The sequence below is a fragment of the Gossypium hirsutum genome, chromosome A08, assembly GCF_007990345.1.
Source record: "Gossypium hirsutum isolate 1008001.06 chromosome A08, Gossypium_hirsutum_v2.1, whole genome shotgun sequence".
In the NCBI taxonomy this organism is placed as follows: Eukaryota; Viridiplantae; Streptophyta; class Magnoliopsida; order Malvales; family Malvaceae; genus Gossypium; species Gossypium hirsutum.
This window is the reverse complement of record NC_053431.1, coordinates 62044023-62070780: the sequence shown is the minus strand read 5'-3', so window position 1 is coordinate 62070780 and position 26758 is coordinate 62044023.

The window sequence follows — 26758 nt, the reverse complement described above, 5'->3', positions numbered from 1 at the left end:
ACTTCCTCAGCCCCGCCCACAGCCTCTTCCACGTGCGGCTCTTATACTCATATCGTATTATCTGTTTATGAATTTTTATGCATTAATTCCATATTCCAGTATTTATTACAGATGTTTTATGAATCAGACAGTAATTCAAGGTTTGTTTTCGCAGAATCGAAGTCTAACTACAGTTTTAGTTTCTTATCAAATTTTCCTATGGTTTCAGTATCTTCCTACCCTAGTAGGATTTCAGTACAGACAGATAATTCAGGAAAATATTCAGAGAAGTTCAGAGTAATACTTACAGCTTGGGCCAGAGATTCGGAATGCCACATTCTAAGGATCTAAATTTTGAAAATCGAGTTTTTTTCAATAAAATTTTTGTTTCCGAAAATCTTTGTTTTTGTAAACCCATTCCACAGTTGAGTTGTTGCAACCCAGGCTCTGATACCACTAAATGTAACACTCCAAACCCGGCCTAGACATTATGGCCAGATCCGACGTACCACATCGAAGCGTTCAAAACATTTCAGGTTGTTGTTCTAGGAAAAAAAACTTACTTAGTGTTTTAAAAGATAATTTTAATGTAGGTTAAAGTGAATGGAAGCTGTGCACCAGGTAGGAAACCAGGAAAGAGGAGGTGAGTCCATCGGACTGCTTAAGTACCAAGCTCCCTTCGGATCCAATCCTAGACATGCACACCGCCATTGCCACACCTTAACGTCATGTATATTTCTAGGAAACCAATTTGATTAAATCCTTTTTAAGAAAAGTGAATAATTTTGGAAAATATTTTCATTGCGGAAGCTTTACTTGTTGTCGTGTTATTTTGAAATCAATTACTGTTATTGAAAACGCGCCCTAAAAGCTATTCAATTTCGACAGTTAAATATAAGTAATACCTATCTTAATAAAACATATTAAAACCATAAAAATAATTAAGCGGCCTTATTACAATTAAATAACCCAAAACCTTAAACGTAAATAAAAAGGATGTTCAGTTCACCAGAAGAAAATCAACTTGCAGAACGTGTGGCCACTCCGAATCCCTCACAGCTCCAAGCCCACTATGGTTGGGGATTACCTGCGTGGATGAAAATAAAGGGGTGAGTTTGGGGAAACTCAGTGTGTAAATTAACCCAACCATAGCTTATATCGGTTCAAACTACAGAGAAAAGAATAAATTGGCCTTAGCCCAGAACAAAAGTTAGAATAGAGCCCATAGGCCCATAACAAAACAGAACAGATATCACATGTTTATGCAAAACCCAACCTATATCCAACCACATGCACCCCCATACCAAACTTTCACCATGTGGAGAGACTACTCGACCCACTCAACCGCTACACGCCACAAAAATATGCAGCATGGCTTCCAGAACAAATAATGTGACAGAGTCACCAGAACAGATAATTGTGGCAGAGCCACCAGAACAGATATATGTGGCAGAACCACCAGATCAGATAATTGTGGCATAGCCACCAGGACGCTTCCTCCATAATATAACCCATGTCCCCATGCAACAGATATACAATAATGGCATACATCATACAGAATTAAATCATCATGCTTTTCAGTCAAAAGTAACCCTAGGGTATAATGGTAATTTTGCACCTAGGGGTATATCAGTAATTTCACTATTCTTAAGGTTTCCATGCATAACATAGCCATTTACGTACAACCAGAAACACTTATCGTGTTTTCTTACCGAATTGGGCCTGTTGGCCCACTATCTCGATTTTGGCCCATTAAACCCAAAAACATCGAAATGCATGGAATCGTGCACTTTGCAATCTTATCACTTTAATTTACCACATGCATCAAACTATTAATCTCACGAGCATTCGTACACTCGCAAGTTCTCAAAATACCGGCATTTTGGCATTTCGGCTTTTTCGGCTTTTGCCGATCTAGTCTATAAGAGGGTGCTAGTTACACACCTGTTTACGATGATATGCTGACGAGATCCACACACGAACTACCTACAATTGGATTACTAACACGTTAATCTAACTATCAAAAACGACTATGTATTAACCTCTTACCATATTCGGCCAACCCTGCCTAAAACCATATTGCTCTTACTTTCTTGCCGAAATATGGATTAGATCCAAGGATTCAACCGAATAATCTTCAAGTCCTTCGCTGCACACTCCCTTGTTCACGCTAATGCTCACACATTCAAAAAAGAAAGAGGCATAATGCCCTTAGTCCAAACGTTAGCCCCCCTTAAGGGTTTCGACTTTTTCTTAAAACATGTATGATTAACGCAAATTATTTCAACAACTTACCTATCGTTGTTCAGCTTAAAAGAGTGCACCTATCCACGATCCTAACCCCAATCTACCGTACTTGTGAGAAGAAATAAATTCCAACAACCCAAGTTGCAGCTTCTTCCACCATAGGTTTATAGATTTCGGCTTTTATAAGTAAGTAAGAGAAGAGAAGTTCGGCTACCACAAGATTCAACTCTTGGAGAATATGGGAGATGGTAACAATAATGGATGCGACAGAGAAGGAAGGGTATGAGTTCGATTATGAGGAAAAGAGAAGATAGAAGAAGGAAAAGGATGAGAAAAGAGGTAGTATTCGGCTATGGAGAAAACAGTACAGTGAGAGGTTTCTAGGTTCGGCTAAAAGAAAAAGAAAAGATGAGTAGAGAACTCAGTTTTGTGGTTGTGAAGTCGGCACAGGTGAAGTCTTCGATTTTTAGCAAAAATAAAAGGGGAGATAAGAGAAACCTAATTTTCGGCAGAACAAACTAAATAACCTAGTCCCGAAATACAAAAGAATTCGGCAGCCCTAGACCAAATGCCGAAATTCCTAACATAAGGTGCCCTAGCCGAATGTGCACTTCTAAGGTTCCCTATACGGCCAACTCCTACTTCATACTCAGATTCCTTGATTTTCTCCCCTTATCAGCGCCTAAATCTTCTCCCTTATCCCCTCTTTACTCAATCACCTGAGCAAATCAAACTCCTCCTGACAGTCTTTTACTTGAGTTCCATTGCTTACCCTTTCTAAACATAAAAAATAATTCCCCTAATATGCTGTCATTGTGACTTGAACCTCAGCTCTCCCTAGCATCCACACGCCACTTTTATAGCCTTCCCAGTGGCGTCACATGCCACTTTGCCACCTGCTTCTTTGTGTTTTATTTTACCCAATTAATACTTAAAAGCCCAATTAACCAGAACCCCTTTTTTCCTATGGAACTAAAATTAACTAAAGTTACCGAGTTTTAACTTAAACTTGGGTCTTCTAGAGGCCCACTAACATAATTAAACCTACGCCAAACAGACAAAACACAGAAATTTTAAATTTGCCAACATACACAGAATTCCTGAAAATTAACCAGAACCCCTTTTCTTATGTTTTGTGACATGCTGATCATTTTTCCCTTCTACAGCAATATCCAATTCTCACTCTAACATGTATTTATGAACATTAGATATTTTTACCGATTATGTCATTTTAGTCGTTTTTACGTAAAATCACTTAAAAAAAGTTGTTTAACACAATCTCAAGCTTCATATTCTACTATAAAACATCAAAATTAATGCATATCATTCATGGATAAATTTTTAAATATAAACCCTAGCTCAAAATATTGGTAGAAATAGGTAAACCGAGCTACGAGGATTTCAAAAATGTAAAGAACATTAAAAACGGGCATAGAAATCACTTACAACCAAGGCTTAAAAGTGTTGAAATTCTAGCTATGGTGGAGAGCAAAATTTGGCAGCAACTTATGGAGAAGATGATCATTTTTGTGTTATTTTTCCCATTTTTTTCATTTAATATCCAAATGACCAAAATGCCCTTCCTTACTAAACTTTCAAAAATTCCATCCATGTCCAATTTTTGTCCATAAACTTAGGAATTGGTAAAATTTCTATTTAAGACCTCCTATTTAATATTTCAAAGCAATTTCATACTAGAAACTTCTAGAATGCAAGTTTTGCAACTTATTCAATTTAGTCCCAAATTTCAAATTAAGCACTTTATGCATAGAATTTCTTCACGAAAGTTTCACACAATCATGAAATCATATCGTAGACCTCGAAATAATTATAAAATAATTATTTCTATCTCATATTTGTGGTCTCGAAACCACTATTCCGATTAGGCCCTAATTTGGGATATCACATTTCCACTGTGCAAGAAAACTATTATCAAACTAGATTTTTTCCCAAAAAAAATTAGTGGGTCTGCACCACATGGTCTCATACATATTTTCATGTCGTGATCTGTTAGTCTAGTCTTTATCTCACAAGAGGCATCACCATGAGTATTTCTATTGACACCGTGATCTGCCTGTCCAATTAGTAATATACCTGCCCTACTGGAGGCATCGCAAATGAATGTTTTGTTCATCCAATGCAGAAACCACTTACTAGATTTGTTGACATACCTGTCTAATTGTAATATCCCTAAATCGATTCTAGTAGTTTCGGGTATATTTTTCGAGTTTCAAGCATGAATTTAAGAATTTATCGGGTTAATAGTAATTTTTAATTTAATTTTGGAGGTCAATTTTAGTTAAGATCGATTAAACAATAATCTGAAAAAATAAAAATATTTTTGGACAATTAATTTTAAATTAATTAAATATTTATTACTAAAAATAATTAATTTGGGTCGAAAAATAATTTTAAAATAATTTTTATTGGTCGTTAATTTGAGTTAAATTTAAACATTAATTAAATTGGATTTAATTTTAAAATAAGGGAAATTTCAAAGTATTTATTTGGCGAATAAACCTTTAAATTCAAAATTTTAGAGGGAAAGGATCAATTGGTAAAGTAAGGGAAATGTGGGAGTGGCCATTGGGCAAATTTCCCAATTTTTAAATTTCTAGTGGGTTGTTTCAGTTTTAAACACAATGCATCTAGCCTACTTTTCACACCATTTACATCAGATTAGAGAGCTATAAAATTAATTTTATTTGCATGGTTTTAAAGATCTATCATCATAGAATAGATTCAACAAATTTCCTTCTCAAAATACTCTCTCTTTTCACCTGAAATTATTTACAAAAGTAGCCAAAAGTATTCTAAATTTTTTCAAGATTCTTGAATCAAGATTTTCAGTCAAAGGATTTAGAATGAAACAAAGGTCATTATTATTTCTAAACTTATTCTTATAATGATTAGAAGATATTTTCATGATTTGAGTGATAATTACAAGATTTTTTTTATCAGTGTCATCTTTTCAAAAGTTTAAGGTGCTTTAATGGTGGATCTTGAATTTTGAGAGGAAATCTACAAATAAATGAATGTTCCAACTCAAAATGGATCTATTTGAAGGTTTTTGATCTTATTTCTCAAGATTAAACATATTTTGTAAGGTAATTTAAAGAAATTCAAATTTCATCATCTTCATGAACCGATTTTCTGGATTTTTTTAAAATTGATTTAAATATGAAATTGATGCTTAGTATATGTTTATCTGATCTAGTATTGATGTTTTCTTAGTATATGAAAGTGATTAGGAGGGTTGGAGTGATCGATTTTGTGAAGAATCGAGTTTTCGACTTGATGATACAAATCCGGTAAGGTAACTTTGAGTGAGAATTTTGTGTAGCCTAATTAATAAAAATTTGTGTTTATTATATCTTTTGAAAGGTAGTAATATCTATTTTATCTCTATTGAAGCTCTAAATCTTGAAGAGGATAGAACTAATCGAAATTGAAGCTTGGATTTACTTGGTTGATCACTTGGTTGTGATTAATTTGGTTGTGTGGTGAGTGTTATTAAATGGTGATTTGGTAAACTGACCTTCACTTATTATTAATTGGATGACTAATTACTGATTGAAAATATTTAATTGAGTGTTGGTTGGTTAATTTTGCAAGATTATTGATATATGTTTAAGTGGTGAAAGTTTTGTTAATTGTTGGTAAGTGAGCATCTAGTGATTTTATGTGCTTGATTTGATTGATTATAATAGTGAATTAAGCAAGTATGCTGGATTTTTTGGTCTATGGTATGTTGATATTTCAATTGATAAATGAACATTGATAATAGGTAATTAGTATGCTAGATTTAATTTGTTGTTAAAATGGCTATGTTACATGATTCACATATGCATTTTGGCACCTTAAATTTAGTACATTATTGATTGAAATTATGTTATGATTGATTGATTATATTGGCATTATAGCATGGTGGATCCATGAGATATAGTTGGCATGCCATAGGATTTGTGAGTACTCACCATATTGATATGTTATTTGTGAGCAATAAGATTCTAGGTGAACTGATTTGGAGTAGATAAGGGAGTGTTGAGCTTGTGTCTCCTCTCAACGGGACTGATTTGAGGCGATATAAGGGAGCGTGTGGCCTTGGCCCGCTTAATTCGAGACTGATTCTGATTCTGATTGGAAGTAAGGAGATCCATTTATCGGATGTATGATCACTCGATTAAGCCATAATTGTATATGCCAATATAAATGTAAGAAATGTTATATTCTAAATTGATGATTATATGCCATGATTAATATGATTTTTAATACATGTTTAAGCGTATGACATTAAACTATTAAGGATTAAAATTGTGACTAAAAATTTGTATTTGATTCATTTCGATTTAAGCATGATTTGAGTGCTAATTTAATCATAGTTTTATTAACATTCACTAAACTTTTTAAGCTCACACCTTCACATTCGTGCTGATAACCAATGGGATTGAGGATCTAAGGAGCCAAGCAAGAGAGTTCCAAAAGATTAAGGCTCAATAGAGATTTAGTTACACGTTTTAGAGATGTTAACCGGACATTGTGGACTTCCGAGACTTAGTTTAATTTTGGTTGTAATTGGACTTGGACATTGGATATTTTTAATTTTGGATGGTTTTATAATATCATATATGCATGTTTGAGTTTGATTATTGAATAATTTACAGTGTATTGTTGTTTGATAACCCGGTGATTGATAATACGGTGTGTGATGCATGATGTTTACACTAACCATTGTTGAAATGAAACTTACATGGAGTGGTTTACTAGCGACTAAGGTATGCCACTTGTTTGAATTAACCGGTGGGTGATATGCATGAAATTGAATGTTTAATTCTATTTAATTGAGGCTTAGTTAGTGTTAATAAATTCAATTGAGTGTGTATGAATATGTATGATATTTAATTATAGCTAAACCAGGTTTAATTGACCATTAAAATACTCAAAATTAGGTTTAAAATCAAAATTTTCACACAAAAAAATGCAGTGGGTTGTTGGGGATTTGAATTTTGGTCTTTTTAAATTGGTTCTCTAGTCCGTTTAAATTACAAATTAGTTCTATAACTTGATAAGTCTAATTAGAGCCTTAAATGATAAGGAAACTTGATAAATTTTAGGATTAGACTTGTAATTGATAAAATTTGTTAGAAACACACTCAATTTAATATTCGGGTATAGAACTGATAGTTTGAAAGTGTTACGATTTATTCTTTAATGATAAAACTTGAATTAAACATAGAAAATAAACTTGGTTTAAGCTAAAATTTTTAGGGCTTAATAAGTTGACTAAAAGAGGTTTAGTAAATGTTTAGATCTGATTCGGGTTAGTTTAACCGTAGGTGGTACCATGACAAAAATACCCTTAGGTTAAATTACTTATAAAAAGTTTAAAATTGGTTCACAAATTACTTCTGCATTAATAAATAACTATTATAAGATTGAGGTGTTATAATGTTGGGGTGTGTCTTGGGAGGTCGTTAGCCGGAGAATCACTTAGGTGGCTAATGTTTGGATTCAAGCTGGTCTGTCCCAGCCGGGTTTAGGGTGTCACACTAATTCATATTTTCACTCACTTGGTTTCACATGCAAACATAACACCTATCTTCCTATTCATGCAACAATTCATGTACCTTATTTGTGTACATACAATAAATATACTGTACTTCACCCACATTTACCAATTATTTATGATGACATCAATATACAAATTTTCCAATATAAATTAACATATATGAATTAGTATAAAGAATCACCTGACACTCACATACTATAGTTAAGAATTCCAAATCCAATCGTCCTTCCCAAACCAGAAGCAACAACTATTTAAGAACATAAAACTTTCATTAAAACCTATTTACAGATAATTTACTATTATCTGAATTACATTCAACCCCCATGCAAGGTCTCCTTTCTATACCCTATTGTTTATGTTCAAAATCATGACATTCAAAACTATCAGACTTACCAGGAGATGGAAACATCCTCTGATTTGCCTAAAAGCCTTCGCTTCTAGTGTAATGAAGAAGAATGCAACAGCCCATTTTTCAGTGGTGCTGGAAACAATGGTTTCAAGACCATAACTCTGGTGTGTCAGTCCGTAAATATTAATTATTTAAATGTTTACTAAGTCGTTAATATCATATTAAATTTTGGTTAAAAAATTTTATCGTTTAAATAGTTGATTAAGTAAAAAGGACTAAATTGTAAAAGTTGTAAATGTTAGCTTCTATTAGACTAAGGGGTTAAATAGTTATAGTATAAGAAAAATATGGATTAATATAGTAATTAAACCATCAATGAAATTAGTGGACAACAATGGACATATAATTGTTGAAGTTTGAATGAAATTAAAAAGGGTAAAAAGTGTAAATTAGTAAATAGGTGAAATTTATAATGAAACAAATTAGAAAAAAAAGTTACCTTCGTTATTTCCTCCATCAAACTGAAACTCCAAAGCCAAGAGAAGAAAGCTTTCATTCAATTAGGGTTCTTCAATTTGGTAGGTAAACTTTGTCTATTTTTAGTTATTTTAATGTTTCCGAGTTCGTATTAGTTTAATCTAGCTAACCCGAAGACTAATTAGTAAAACTATCAAATGTTATGGGTTATGCCATTGATTATTTTGAGTTATTCTTGAAGTTTTATGTTAGATTATTAAGCTTGGTTGTTAAATAAGACTATTTTGTAAAGTGGTTTTGTTATGATTTTAATGTTTAAGGACTAAAATGAGAAACTAGTAAAATTACTTGTACTTGGTGTGAATTAATTGCAAATATCGATTGTAGTGAAACCTTTGACTATGGCTAAGCTTGGAATTGAATGAAAATGGTTAAATTTCGTGTTTTGGACTTAGGGACTAAATTGCATAAAAGTAAAATGTTGGGGGTAATTTTGTACAAATGCCTAACAGGACTTAATTTGATAAAATGAGTTAATATTTGCTGTTGGAATTAGTTAATTGAATGAAAATATTATTTTAGATCAAGAACGAGTGGAAAACCGGGGAAAATGGAAAATTACAGAATAGTCCATATGCTTTTGTTGTTGCTGCAATTTAATCTGGTAAGTTCGTTCGGTTTAATTTTAATACAATTGAAATGTGTGTCATATGAATTTAATAATGCTTGTAATTGAGAATGGAAGTAATGATCCGTTATAGCATTAAGTACTGATGAAATATCCTGAACCGGATAAACGTAGGATAGAGTACGATTGGCATGCCAATAGGTTATTTTGCATGTGGTATGAGATTGATATGAGTTGTGAAGATGATGTAACAGCCCGTTTTTATTGAAATCAAAATAGTGGTTTCGAGACCACATATCTGATGTAGAAAAATTGATTTTTATATTATTATATGATCTACAACATGATAGTGATATGGTATGAAAAATTCGTTAAGAAATTTTACCGTTGACATGTTTAATTTGATAAAAATGACTAAATCGCGTAAAGTGTGAAAGTTGTGTCCTATTAGCTAAAGGTATTAAATAGCTATAGAACTTTAATGTGGAGGTCCTTATATGGTAATTAGACCATTAAAGGTGATAGTGGATGAGCATGGATTTGTAATCATGGATTTTTTTATGGTTAGGTTGATATTAGGTAAATAAAAAGATAAAATAATAAAACAAAAAGACCATCATTTTCTTCTTCTTCCACCGAAATTTTAAGCAAGAATTAGATTTGGAAAGCTTAAAATTTCAGCAACATAAAGCCCTTGCATGTACGTGATTCTTTGTCCCGTTTTTGTTGATTTTTATGTTTTTGGGACCGTTATAGCTAAAGCTAGCTAAATAGGGGACTAATTTGCAATGTAATTGAAAGTCAAGGGTTTTGACATTAGAGCATATTGGTTGTTTTTGAATTTTAATGGAAGGAAATAAACCCTTGTTGTTGATTAAACAACTTTTGGTAAGTGATTTTTAATGAAATTGTCAAATAGGGATTTAATTGAGAAATATGAAAATTATGTATTAAATAAGTAAAATTGTGAAATTTATAGGCTGCTGTAGGCTTATAAGATATTCTGTTAGGCATGGGTGTGGAAAAATTAGCATGAATTTCATTTTTCGAGCCTAGGGACTAAATTGTAAAGAAATCAAAAGTATAGGGGCAAAATGGTAATTTTTCCAAAAAGTGTGTTGGACTAAATTGAATGTGTTTAGTATTGAATTGAGTTAAATTCATTCATTTAGATCCGGTTAGACCTCATACGAAGTTAGATCGAGGCAAAGAGAAAATCTCAGATTAATCGCCTTCAAATTTACGTAAACTCATCGAGGTAAGTTTGTATAATTAATTTTCATATTTATATGCTTTAATTGAATTACATGTATGTGAATGGTTTAATTATTATGTAAAATTGTCAAACACATAATCGATGATGTACGAAGAATACCGATGTAGCAGCCCGATTTTAGCTAAATCAGAATAGTGGTTTCGGAATCACAAATCCTAGGTCATAAAATTATTTTAATATTATTTTTTATGTTTATAGCATGTGAATATATATGTGTGAAATTTTTGTGAGTTAATTTTATCATTTAATAGCTCAATTTGGGAAAAAGAACTAAATCGTGTAAAATACAAAAGTAGTATGCTATAAGTTAAAAGTGCTTAATTGCTATGGTTCATTAAACCAAAGGTCCTTATGATGTTATTATGCCATTGATAAGGTTAATGGACATTAATGGCCTTATAGTTGATGAATAAATAGTTTATTAATCAAGGGTAAAATGGTAAACTATTATTTATGTTAATATTACATAAAACAAAAGCTAAAATCATTTTATTTCCTTCATCTTCCAACCGAATATCAAAGGAAAAGAAAAGGGTTTTGAAGCTTTTGAATTTTCGGCACTTGCATAGCTTGATTGAGGTATGAAATTTGTTCGGTTTTTGATAGTTTCTACGTTTTTGTGATCATTGCTTTGTGTTCTAGCTAGCCCGTACCCTAATTTTTGAAATTGTTGATGATTTTGTGAAGTGCCATTGATGAGTGCTTGAGTTCTTGAATGTTTGATGATGGAAAATGAATATTTGTTGATAGATTATCATGTTTTGTAAAGTGATTTTTAGTGAAATTGCATAAAAGGTAAATTGAGAAAATGTGAAATGTTGTCGTTAAAAGTGTGAAATAAATGAAAATATGGGCTGTTTTGAAGCTATAGAAAATTCGACTAAGCATGGGTCATATTGAATTTTGTGAATTTTGTGTTTTTGTGAAACAGGGGCTAAATTGAATAAATGTGGAACTTTATAGGCTAAAATGAAAAAATACCCAAATATGTGTTTGTGGACTAAATTGAATGTGTTGATGAATAAAAGAGTTAATTTTTAATGTATATAGATCAAGGATGAAAGAAAACAGATTTAGGTTGGGGAAAATCGAAAATTGATGAACAGTCGATCCGGTCCAATTATTCTGAATACGAGGTAAGTTCATATGCCAATAAATGTCTTTGAATTGAATTATATATGTTTTATTATCGTTAAATTGCTATGAATGTCAAACAAGAAAATACAAGTATGAATAGATGAAGTTACAACATCCGAAAGTCTGGTACGAACCTTAGGAATAGTATAGGATACGAATGTCATGACATTAGGTTATCGAGATGAGATTACATGTAAGACCATGTTTGGGACATTGGCATTGTATTGAGATTACATGTAAGACCATGTCTGGGACAATGGCATCGTTAATTGATTTCGTGTAAGACCCTGTCTGGGACAGTGGCATCGATATGTGACAACATGTAAGACCATATCTGGAATATGGCATTGTACGAGCTTACGTGATTTCTGAGTATTCTTAATGATTTGGAATGGTTCAAAGGGAAAAGTTAAGTTGAGAAAGAATATGTGAATGAGTTAAGTAACTCAGGTACGCACGAGATTCATTTGAGTATTGAAAAGTGAAGTAAATGATGAATTTGATTAAGATATTGAATATGTGTTCAATGAGAAAGATTTGTGAACTTGTGTGTGATTAGTTATGTTTAGCATATTTGAATTGATATGCAAAGGTTCATATGATAGCTTTATTTGTATATGAATTACTAAGTTTTTAAAGCTTACTTTGTGTGTACTTTCCATGTTTTATATATTATCAAAGCTAGCTCGGACTTGGGGATCGTCGGGAAACGTCATCACACTATCGATCATCTTATTGGTACTTCTGAAGCTTTGTATATATGGTATATGGAATGTATAGGCTAGTGTTATTTTGGTATGTTTTGAGTTGTGATTATAACCATGAGATTTGGCTTGTAAATTTTGGTATATGGCCATTTATGTTGGCTTGATTTATATGTTGCCAAGTGATATATGTGATGTGTAACACTCCTAACCTGTATCCGTTGCCGGAATAAGGTTATGAGAAATTACTTGACTGAACAAAACTTCTATAAGGTCAAAGATACTCACTATCAAAACGTAACCGAATATCTAATAACAAATTAACTACTGTCAAGTTATAACTAAAACATTTCACCACATTAGTTCAATTATAAGGCTTCTCTAAACAAAATGAGCAAGCCATCTTCGCATGGCTATAATGTATACAAGGTCGAAATATCATTCTACCTATAGTCTATCCTATACATGCCTTAAACCATGATGATATACAATCTTCTCAACTCACATAATGACTCGATAGTGTGATGATATCTCCGGCCCTTCCAACTCGAGCTAAAGTATAAAACTATAAGAAATGGAAAAGAGAATACGGAGTAAGCTTCAATGCTTAGTAAGTTTTAAGCAATGCAAACAATTAATTTACTTATAGATCGATTATTTCAAATTTTCAAGAAATCATTCCTAGATAATTGCCATTTTGGCCAAGTATCCATGAACATAATGCATATTTAGCAAATTCACCTCACTTGAATCTGAACTCAATTAAAACCAAATATTGAAATCACAAATAAGATCATAAGAACTCGAAAAGCATCTCATTAACAAGTTTTAACCATGTTTGCAACAAAATCACAAATTCACTACAAGCTGTCTTCCTGAGCAACAGTCACTAAATTATTTATAACTAGAGATAAGAAACTCCAAATCAAGTTCCGTTAATTTTCCATGAAATTAGAATCATATATATTCCATCCATAAAATTTTCATAATTTTTGGTAGGACCAATCAATACCATATTTTTATTGAAGTTTCCCCTGTTTCACTGTTTGACTATTCTGACCACTCTTCACTACGAATCAATTTTCTCATTATAAATAATTTGAAATATGTTATCGTTTATTTCATTTGAAACTAGACTCATTAAGGAGTCTAAGGATATAAATTTTATCTTATAACCATTTTTGTACCATTTATAATGATTTTCTGAAAACAGAATAGGGGACCTCAAAGTCATTTTGACTCTATTCCACGCCACTTCAAATATCTCATTATTGGAAATTCTTTTGCTAACACGGTTTCTTTTATAAGAAACTAGACTCATTAAGATTTCATGACATGATTTATTCAGCTTCTAACTCAACTTCCACGATTTATGGTGATTTTCCGAAATCACATTACTGCTGCTGTCCTAAGCAGATTTATTACCCATTCTTGCATTCATATTATTTAACATGTATATCACCAAATCAATCTCATATAACCTTTCACCATAACCGAATACACATATGAGATTTTCACGTATACTTCTCAATTCTCAATCATGATTAAATTTCGATCAATCTAACATATAAAAGTATATAATACATACCTGATCAACTTAATGTATTTGACATATTCAATGGTAGTTTACTACGAACATTCGAAATCATAATCTTACTCCAGTCATCGGCGTTAAGTCTGCTAGGTTTAAAACCCAAATCCAATCACCACCACAAAGCATGCGGGACTTTAAGCCCGAATATAATACCAGCACAAATGCCTTCGGGGCTTAGCCCGGATATAACACCAGCACGAATGCCTTCGGGGCTTAGCCCGGATATAACACCAACATGAATGCCTTCGGGGCTTAGCCCAGATATAACACCAGCACGAATGCCTTTGGGGCTTAGCCCAGATAAAACAGCAGCATGAATGCCTTCGGGGCTTAGCCCGGATATAACACCAGCACGAATGCCTTCGGGGCTTAGCCCGAATATAACGCCAAATCATATAATAAAATCAAATACCAACATCTAAGACTTTCTTTCTTTTTCACGATATACTATCTTATTAAATAAATACAACACTTAATAAATCACTTAAAACTTATAAAAGAATCAACCCCAAGTACTTAAAAAGAACTTACCTCAAAAGTGGTTGAACGATTATATACGGCTATTCGAGTACTTTCATTTTCCCCCTATCCGAATTTGGTGTCCTTGGTTCTTGAGCTAATAGAAGAAAACAAAGTTTACCATTCGATGATCTACTCCCAAAACTACAAGTTCATCATTTAACTAAATTTATTCACAACCGAATCTATATATAATTTCTACATTAATATCATATGCATTTAGCCAAATATGTTTTCTTTTCATGTTCACATACAAATTTTGTTTTCAAAAGCATGAACTTGTAAGTTATATTCGAACACACAACTACACATTAACTTAGCTATTAAATCAAACCTTGTAATCATTTAATTTCATTAGCCGATTATTTGGTATATTTAAAATTACACATATAGAACCATTTTGCCAACTCAACCTTATCTTTCTAATACTTCCAATTGCAACATCAAAAACACCAACTAATGCATTTCTCTCATGATCGAACATAAATATAAACTCATAACCAAATCTTTATATAAATCATTTATATACCAATTTACCGTATGCTCATAGCTTATATACTAATTCAATTAAATCATTTCTTGACTAAAATACCACATTGCCATAGTACATATAACCTAAATGGTTGAATCCACTTGGTTACTACTATCACATATCACATTCGTCACTACCATAATAATCTACTTGGAACTTTCAACTAAATTTTACTATACCAAGATTACATAGAAACAAAATAAATTCATTTCAACCATTTACTACATTCAGTATTTGCTCACATGAATACAAAGATTTAGCATTAATTTTACTTAACTAAATTCTCCAGTCTATATTCGGCAATTATGTTAAAATACTTAAGCACACCAGCCGATTCTAGCCTATCATCTACTTCACAACAATTCGTCTTCTTTTACAACACATACACAATCTATTAACTAAAGAGGGTCATTCGGCATCTATCCAATATATATTAATAATTTAAAACACAACATCACCAAGCTATTACTCACATTCACATTCGGCAAGGACCAATTAATAAACCTTAAATTCAAAATCTAGTTTCGTATGCATATATCACTTGAAGCATCAAACCCAATTCATTAATACCTAATTTAACAAGTTCAAAACTCATTTCGACAATGAGGTTCTTGATTTAGAACAAGGATAATCCCTCTATTCACTATCCATAATCAAATTCGGCAACCATATACACTGAAATTTAACATTCGTTCTTTCCCTCAAAATTCAAATTCATAATTTATTTCTTGCCAATTGTCGAACATCAATAGCCATTTAGGACAAATATACCTCATACAAGCATTATTTTAACCCACTATGTACTATTCATGCATTTTAACCCTTATAGCCAATTACTATCTATCTAACTAGCCACAACTAACCTTATTCATCAAGATATAAAATCAAACATACCTCAAATTGCCTTCACAAGGGCCGAACACCATAGAGCCTAATTGTTTCTTTGTTCTTTAAGCTACGGCAATTGAAGGAAAGTAAAGCGTGAAAACTTTGTTTTCACCACCCAATTTCTTATTAATTCCCAATTTCCAACATTATTTCACATTTTAAAGCATCAAACACAAGAATTCTTATCAAAGCATCCATGGCCGAAACATGCTTAACAATTATAAACAAGAATTGGACCATGAGTTAGCTAGACAACTTAACAATAACCTTAATAATCAAGTTTCCATCAAAATTTTCAAGAGAGCTTACCTAATAGAAGAAAACAAAGTGCCAAATGCCTTAGGAATTTTTCTCCTCCCCTCCTCACAAGTTCGGCTAGGTGAGAAGATGAACCCCCCCATGAAAACATTGTTTTTATCACTATTGTTATAATATTAATATTCCTTTAATATTATAATATTCATTTCATATTATAAAACAATTTAACTTATAAAATAAAAATAATAAAATCATATTTTATTCATGATTCATCATCATTACGCCCACTACACTTAAAGATGGCTATTTGACATGCAATGACACTTTTTTTTGTAACTACAACTATTCAACCACTTTTTAATTTTGCCTAGCAAGATTTCAATGTTTAACAACTAAGCCCTTTTTGATTAATTCACATCAAATGACAAAAATCAAAGCATTCAAAGATTCACACATGTATTTTCACATATATTAGACATAGAATATAGTATTTAATTATTTTCGTGTCTCGATTTTGTGGTCCCGAAACCACTTTCCGACTAGGGTCAAATTAGGGCTGTCACATGATGTTTATAAGTTACCATGTGTTTGGCATGTTTGCCATGGTTGTTAGTATGGCTAAGTGGTTGCTCATTTGGTTAGTAATTAGTTGATATATTAATGCTTGAGAAATGGTATATTTTGGTATGATTTATAGATGATGAATGGGTATGTTTGAGAAGCATGAATTGGTTGATAGAAAGGTGAGAAAATTCATTTAGGAGATATGTAAGTTGTGATGATTTTGGCTTAGTAATTTGGTATGTTTTGAATAAAGAATTGAGTAATTGAAATGGTTGATGATTGATAACATGTTATGTGATTGAATTGGCATGTTTTGGCTGCCTATATATGTATTGAAATGATTCCATTTTGATGGCTAGGTGTGTATAAGATAAGGGTGGCAAATTGGCTTTGTAAATAGCCTATTTTTGTCCACACGGGCAGAGACACGGGCGTGTGTCTCAGCCGTGGTCATGTTACATGGCTGTGTGTCCCTTCGGGTACCCTTTTGAATTAAGGCAGTATACCCTGCAGTTTTGACACGGCCTAGACACGCCCGTGTGAGACACACAACCTTGGCACATGGGCGTGTGTGGCCATTTCGAAAGGTACACGGGTTTGACACACGGGCGTATGGTCGACCATGTGGCCAAGTCAGTAACCCCTTAATTTCCCACGACCATGACACACGGGCGTGTCCTCGGCTGTGTGGTGCAAGTCAGTATGTATGCCCTATTTTCACACGGCCTATGACACGGGCGTGTCTGGTAGGCGTGTGAGGCACACGGCCTGTTCACATGGGCATGTGACCTTTAAATGATAGAAAATTTTATAAGTTTCTCAAAGTTTGAATATGTTATCAGTTTAGTCCCGAACCACTTTTAAGTATGTTTTAAGGTCTCGTAGGACCTTAGAAGGGACAATATGATTGAGATGAATGGATTTTGATTAGGATTGCATAATTGTATATGAATGATGTGTATTATTCGATAATGCCTCATAACCCTATTTCAATGATAGATATGGGTTAAGGGTGTTACAACCGAGCCTCGTTTGAACCTTAGAAATTCATAGGATACAAATGACAATGTCATTAGGGTTACCGATTTGGTTGAGATTTGCATATGTTGTGGACTCACCACAGCTCGTAAAAGCTTACCGATATTCAACTCGGATGAGCTTACTGTTTATCGCTCGTATGAGCATACATGTATACGAATTGACGAATTATCGTTCAGTACACTTCGTGTGTACTACCCACGTATCCTACGATATTCTAAGTGGTTCAATGGACATAGTATTATTACGAGATTATACAAGTTTGATACGAACTAGCACAGGTATTTACATGAAAATGGTATATGTATGATATACAAATATACAGTATATGTAAAGCCCCCAAAATCCCAAACTTTCTTCTTTTATCGGTTTTGATAAAAGGTGCGCTTAATATTCCTAGTCAAGTGTTATTTATGGGGGTAATAGGCCTTGGTTAAGTTTTGAGTTCGAACTTTGGGGTGAAGGAAATTATAGTTTAATAATTAAAAGAACCTTGATGGCAAGTAGTTTGGTTTTTAAATACATGAAGGAGGAATTAGACACAAGGAGCCTGGTGTTGGAGTGGCAGGTAGCGTCACATGTGAGGCTTAGAGGTGGCGTCACATGCATGGCAAGGAGGTCTGGGGTTCGAATCCCTTCTAGCTGAAAAGAAGGATTTATTTTGCTCAATAAATGGCCAATAGTGGCATTAGATACTCTGAATGGAGTGATTAGAGGAGAAATTTAAAGGAGGGATTAAGGAGTTATCAGGGAGAAAAGTTGGGAGATGAGGGGGGTAGAGAAGTGGAGCCGAATTGGGAATTTGGGGATAGATAAATTTGGCTATAGTATATATAGGTACCGATTTTGGAAATTCAAGGCTAATGCCAATTCTTCCTTTCTTTTTACCGAAAGCACTTTTCTCTCCAAATATCTAAAAGCTGAAATCCCTTATTCTTTCTCTTTTAGTTTGTGCTGATTTCTCCCCTTCCTTTCTCATCAAACTCTTTTCTTTCTTGCTCCTAGTTACTTTCTCTAAAGCCAAATATCTTTTGGCCAAAATCCTATTGCGCCGCCACTTTTTCTTCAACGTTGGCTGATAAATTCTTGTGTAAGTGTTTTACTTTCTTTTAGTTGGTCATCCTAGTACCAATTTCTTCTCTCCCTCACTCTTTCTAAATCGGTTTTGGTAGGGGATTAGTATCGAATCTCAGATTTCAGATATTTGCCGAATTGCTCTTTAGGCGTTTTGGGGTTTTGGGTAAGTCTTCCTCTTTTATTGGTTAAGGTTGGCTGAATGGTCATGGATGATTTAAGAGTGACTCAAGATGATTGCGAGTCACTTGTTGTTTAGTTCTTAATGATTAAAATTGATGCAGATTTAAGAAATACTCATGATTAGTGATCAAGGAAGGGCTGTTAAGGCTTGTCGTTCAAGGTAAGCCAAATGTGAGATTTTTTATTTTTGGTGATCGTATTTGATAAGTGTGTGATTAATCGTTGAGTGACATCGTTTGTAGGTTCGTGGCTAAGGAGATCACTGGACATCTTAGTACCAGGTGTATACATACACTGCACACACACAGTAGACCGGCAAATCCCGAAATGCCGAAAAGCCAGAAGTTTGGCTACAGTAGTCTTGCGAGTACACTAACACTCGTAAGGGGGGAAACCAATAGGTTATTAGAGCCCCCATGAGTGGTTCCATGGACTTGGGCCGTGTATTGGCCAACCGGGCTAGAATGGGCTAAATGGGCTGAATGGGCTGTACGGCCCATAATAGGCAAAATTGGCAATTTGATACTATGTGATGAAAAATAATATGATTGCAAAACTATGAGTGTGATTGGGCCTGACGGGCCATATGAAAGTGATTACTTGATGGGCCATATGAATGAGATTGGGCCTAAAGGGGCCAAATGAATAAGTATGGATCTGTTAGTGTTTAGTAAGGGATTTCGGACCCATTTTTTTTGTAACTACTCAATTAGGCATAAAACTTAAATAATTAATTAATTGCGACCATGGACGAGTCATAAGGTTAAGGTGTGCCAATGGGTATATGCATGTCTAGGATTAGATATAGGGAGAGCTTGGTACTTAAGCGGTCTTAATGACTCACCTCCTCTTCTCTGGGATCCTACCTGGTGCATAGTATTTGTTCACTTTAGCCAACGAGGACTTGTTAACGGGCCAAGGTAAGTAATAAACCCATAATAAAGAGAAATTACCAAAAATGCCCCTAACGACAGAAATGACTAAAATACCCCTATGTGTGGAATGTAAGATTTATGGATGTTACGTGTATACCTGCTGCATTCATATGATATTCTATTTAGGTTGCATATGGGTTGGGAATTATGGAACGGAGGAAGTATATGAGGATCACATTGTTGCTTGACGACTGTGGACCCACCGATGGCTATTAAGCCCAATATTTGATTAGCAGCTTGTTGCAATGAAGGTAGTACCGCAATCGGGCTGCCATTGGAGTGTATCGGATGGGTGGGTCGATATTTATATCCCCACATGGTGTGTATCGGGGGATGAAGATGGTGTGTAGCGGTTGGATGGGTGGGATCTGTGCATATTTGATTGCTTTACATTTTTTCTAAAATTGAATTGGGCTTAGGCCCAAAAAAACTTGCTATTCCGTGCTTTTCTATTTGCCAAGGGTTGTACACACTGAGTTTTCGAAAACTCACCCCCTCTTTTATTTTTCTCATGTGATCCTCAGTAGGTGGTTCGACGGTTGGAGGGACTCTGAGGTGGCCAGCTAGCAAGATGACTTGGACTTCTTTTCTTAAGCCTGTAATTTCTAGTATTTAAAGTTATTTCAGTCCGGAATGTAATAAGGCCTTTCCTCTAGTTATTATTCAAATTAGGATTATATTTATTATTATTATGCTTTATATTTGCTAGAAGTAGAACATGGTTTTCTCAAAACCATAATTGTTTTTGAATACTACATTTTCGTAACTCAATTTTTAAATGACAAGTTTTCATAGATCATCTGTTTTAAATAAAGCTTCTGCAACTGAAAAGATATTTTACAAAGTAATTATTATCATACAAGAAGGAATAGTTTTTCCTTAAAATACACCTCACTTTGAAAGCAACAAATACAAGCTGGGATTTTACTCAAGGTTTTTATTTCAAAAAAGGGTTTTCAATGAAAACAAGGTTTTCGATAAAACACTTCAATGTGACACGCTGGATCTGGCCATAACGTCTGGGTCGGGTTTGGGGTGTTACAGTATATATGTTATATGTACATAGAATTTAATAATTGTTAAATTCATACATAATTCTGTTACAAGTTTATATGAAATCGATACGAACTAGCATAGGTATTTGTGTAAATTACACGGAAATGGTTTATGTATGATATATGAATACATGGTATAGATGCTACATGTATATGGAATTTAAATAATTATTGAACTCATACATGATTCTTGGTTTTTATATGAATATATGACTAATTTGGTAAATGGTTCAACGGGCAATGTTCTGATATGATATGACATGAGTTTGATACGAACTATTATGGGTATAGATATGAATTTCATGGAAAATGGTATTATATGATATATTGGTATATGAAATGAATGCTACATGTTTATTCAACTTGATTAATTGTTGATTTCATCCATGATTATTGATTCATAGGTGAATTTACATGACTAACATGGTTGTTGTATATGTGCTTAGGCTTTGGCCAAGTTGTGGTTGGATTATACCACGTTAAACTTTTATGTTATGCATTGTAATGGTAAATGCTTAAATGGAAATATACTTGTGATCTTGAAAAGGTGATTTTTGGTTTATATATGTATTTATATGGCTAACTTGGTTAATGATTATATGTTAGGATTTTGGGCTAAATTAAGTTGTGATATACCTTGTTTCACTTACTTCATTTGTGATTAAATTGATATGTGAAGAATAAAAGAACGACAAATTGCTTCAATTAAAATCACTATGAAAGTATAGAAAGGTATGAGTTTTTGGATGATTGAAATATGTTTAGCCATATGCTGGAATTATAAATGCACGTAAGTAGTGGATACTTATGATGCTTTGCAGTAAATTGGCTAGATATTGTGATATTTAACCTTGAGAGGTTATTGTTGCTTAAGATAAGGCCAAGACATGTTGAATTGACTTAAATGGATTATGATTATAAATTGAAGTGGTGAAATTTATTTTTTTAGTTACGAACTTACTAAGCTTAATTGCTAACTCTATTAATTTTTCTGTGATTTATAGTGTTTTGGAAGCTCGTTCGGGTTGGAAGTTGTTGGAGATTTCATCACACTATCTATCGGCTATTTTGGTGCTTATGGCTTTATAATTTTGGTTATAATAGCATGTATAGGTTGTTTGGCTAATGTAGCCTATATGGTTTGGTCAAGTATTTAATCATTTGATTTGGCTTGTTTTGATACATTTTGTTATGTATATATGAGTAAATGGCCTTGTCATATTGATACATGTCGATCATATGAGTGTGTGATAGTTGTAAATTGGATTTTTGGGTATCAATTGGTTTGCATAATTACAAGTGGCCAATTGAGGTTCCTATATGTATCATGGTGGTATGCGATATTATAACATGTTATAAGCTTGATATTGGTTGGTTTTGAATGCCTATTTATGCCATGGTTATATGTAAATTGTTGTGTTTAAGCTAGCACCAATTTGGGTGAGAAATATGGCTTGGAAAATGGCCTATTTTTGTCCACACGAGCAGAGACACGGGCGTGTGTCTCAGCCGTGTGTGACACACAGCCAGGTGACACGACTGTGTGTCCCCTGTAACTTCTTTTGAAAGCAAGTCAGTAGCTTTACACGGCCTAACACACGAACGTGTGGCTTGGCCGTGTGGCACAAGTTAGTATACCCTCCAGTTTTCACACGGCTTAGCACATGGGCGTGTGAGGCCATTTCAAAGGGTACAACGCCTGGCCACTAGAGCATGTGTCCCCTGTACCTTTGAAAATTTTACATGTTTTCCGAAAAATTTCTTGAGGACTCGATTTATTCCTAAACTATTGTTAATGTCCATTTAGGGCCTTGAGGGCTCATATTAGATACTATATGAATGAATTCGAATGATTTATGATTTGAATGGAAACTGTACATGAAATTTTGAATGATTGAGTTATAAGTTCGGTAACGCTCCGTAACCTTGTTCTGACGTCGAATACGGGTTAGGGGTGTTATAGATGATTCATGTATATCTTCTATATATTGAATATACTGAGGTTTTGGATTTGTTGCAGATTACCATATTATATTACAGTATTTTCTGGTGTGTTACCAAGGGCGGATGTTAGCCTATGGGCTAGACAGTTAGTGATGATGTGTGTTATCGGTTGGATTATCTCATATGAGCATTTGGCGTGTTCTTGGATGGTTAACCATGTACTCATATCTGTATAACATTCATCGGCAATGTTTTAGTGATAATTAAATGTTACTAAAATGTAGAAAAATTTATTTATAATCTTGTTGAGCATCAACTCACCTGCTGTGAATGTTTTGATAGGAAGTTTTGATTATTAAACTTGTACTTATAATTGATTTGTCTAATTCAATGAGCTTTATCGTTTTAACCTTCAAACTTACTAAGCTTTGAAAGCTTACTCATGTCTTTGTCTTTTTCTTTGTAAATTACTGTTTTTTGAAAATCAAGAGATCGGATCAACTTGAAGAAATCACACTATCTGAGAATCCTCTTAGTAGATTTTGAATACGAATTGGCTTATATAGCATGTAATAGGAGGTTTTAAGTTTGATGTAAAGATACATAATTTCTTATGTTGTATAACTTGTTATGCTTATGTTCTTGATATGTTTAACAACTCCTTGATATATTTATGCATGATTCCAACTTAGACATGAGTGGATGCAGTTGTGTGAGTTAATTGGTAAGCTTGTTTTTCTTAATGTATACTAGTTGAGATTAAGTGTTCATAGCTTGGAAGTCTAACTAAGTAATGAATGTTAAGTGATTAATTTGTGGTGTCTTTGATAACTTATCAGTTAGATATTTGATTGATTGAATTGGCATATTTTGGTTGTTCTTGAATATGTTTTGAGGCCTTGTGATCATGTGTTAGTAAGTTGGTTTAGGTACCTAAGAATTGGGTGTGAAATGACATGTTTTAGGTCATTTTTGGGCACACATAGCTTGGGGTGCGGGTTGGCACACAGCCGTGTGTCACACATGAGCAAACCCACACAGGTGTGTACCCTAGCATGTTTGGTGCAGGTTGGTCCACACGGGCACAGAGAGTTACATGGCCTAACCACATGACTGTGTGACCTTATATTACACGGGCACAGTTAGTTACACGGTATGCGTACACGAGCGTGTGACCCTTGTTTTGAAAATTTTCAGTTTTCCCTAAACTTTCTTATTTGCTTCAAGTTGGTCCCTGATTGTTTCTAAACTAATTTTAAGCTCTCGTAGGCTTGGTTAAGGCTCATAAGTATATGTTTGACATCGATCTTAATTATTTATGAATATTGTTAATTAATTGATAAACTTGATGTTACTTGTTATTAAATGTTCTGAAATGTATGGTAATACTCTGTAACCCTAATATAGCGACGAAAACGGGTTATGAGTGTTACAAAGAATCTAAATTAGAGCAAAAGGAAGAAAACTATCTCCATGTTCCATTCTTACCATATATATGCTCATTTTTGCTTAGTGGACCTTGACAAGTATCGATTGTATACAAAGATTGTCCTTTAAATGACCTAAAAGTACCGAGAGAAACATAGAAGATAATCCTATACGGATACTATTTGACCAGTCAATTCTGTTGGTTACTAGCCAGATCTCATTATCAAAACCTGCTTGACATAGTGTTCAAGCAAACTAGGCATACTATACCTTTGGCGGTAACCTTTGTAATACCCCTAACTATTCTTTGTCTCTGGATTAGGGTTACAAAGTATTACAGTACAAATCAGAATATTTAACTTTAAATAGAAAAATATATGCAAATTAATTGATAACATTCAATAAATCAATTTAACTATAGTAAAAATACATTCAAAAGCCTTAAATCGAGCCTACGGGCCTCTAAAAATAGTTTAGAAAGATTTAGGGATCATTTTGAACCAAAATAGAAAAGTTTAAAAAAATTTGAAAACAGGGGTTACACGGCCGTGTGACTTAGCCTAGACCGTGTGAGCATTCGAAGTATGGGCACACAATCGTGTCCTAGCCCGTGTGCCTGCCCATGTAGGTATTCAAAATAAAGCGACATGGCCATGTCGCAGGCTGTGCGCTAAGCTATGTGTGCATTTGAAATATGGATACACTACCGTGTCTTAGATAGTGTGAAACCTGCGCCTAAAATAATAATGACACACGACCATGTGGGGTGGCAGTGTGTGGCATACGACTGTGTGACAACTCGTGTCCTAGGCCATGTGCTACACAAGTTGCCCTTAAAGCAATCCATTCCAAACCCAATTCTTGCACACCAAGACACACCATTCCCATAGGTATTCATATGACCAAAACACAATCTAAATACACTTAAAACATACCAAATCAACCAACCTATAAGACTTAACCAATGTACCAACAAAAGGTACAAAAATCACAAATCAAACTTAATCCAATTCAACATCTTAAGATAATTGATTCAACATAATTCAAACATAATAAAACCATTACCATTCAACCATGATTTACCTACTTTAAGAAAGGTTATGCACAAGTGTAACATTACTTATTTACATAATCATTTACAACACAACATCAACTAAGCATCCAAACAAAACTAAGCTCATCACAACTCAAAACAACCAAAGAAACAAGATTAGATTTAAGCCCTATACATGTCATTTATAACCATTAGCAAAAAACCAGAAACTATCAAAATGGTTGACAGATAGTGTGATTGTGCTCTAACGAGGTTCCAGTCGATTGATCTTTTCGATAATCTACAAAACAAGGAAATAAAAACACTATATAAGCGCAACTAGTCCTTAGTAAGCTTGTATAAGGGAAACTTAAACTTATTGAACATAAATGATTAAATCATTAAAGCATTGCTCACTTAAACTTATGCATATTTTTCTTTCCTAATCACAACACACCACAAGGTTAGTAGGTGTATTAAAGAGCATACCAAATCAATTCAACATGAAACATCTCATAATAAGGAGTTCAATATATAATGCATTCATCATTTTCTCAATTTGCTCCCTCCTCATTTCAATTACATATATTCACATTTCTTATTTCATGTTTTCATAACATAGCCTCATTTCATATACATATCTATTCAATTAAAACTTTAATCACCTGTTGAAACAAATAGAATATCATCGGATACTCGGGAAATGCTCACACAAAGTGTGCCTGTACATGTAACTGTAACCATATCCATAATGCTCACATGAGCTGTGAAATGGGCATGCTAACACGAGTTATGGGTCGGGATGTGAAGCTATACGATACTGTTCACATGAGCTATGGAGAAGCCGCAAAAAATGTAAGACCTTAGCCATCGATAGGACATCTAAGACCAGAAACATCCAAAACTGTGTAATCCCTAATGACATGTCATTTGTATCCTAAGTATTCACAAGGGTCAAACATGACATATTTCATGACAAATTCTTTAACTTTTTTCTATTACACCATTTCATATATAAATCCATAAAGTTCCCATCTTTCACATGTAACCATCAATTATACGAAAATTACAATTTAATCCAAAATACTAATTAACAACTTATAATCAATCCAAGTTATACAAAGCCCAACATTACTCAATTATTCATCCAAAATAGCAATTGACATGTTTAACCATTATATGAACTTACCTTAACTAACACAGTTATAAAAGTAAAGCCAATGACTAATCTAATACCTTAGTTTTTCCTCAATTCAAATCCGGTTGATTCTTTTCTTAATCTAAATAATAACATTAAAATAGCTTAAAACAATTAATTCAAGCTTATAACACATTTTTAATAGGAAC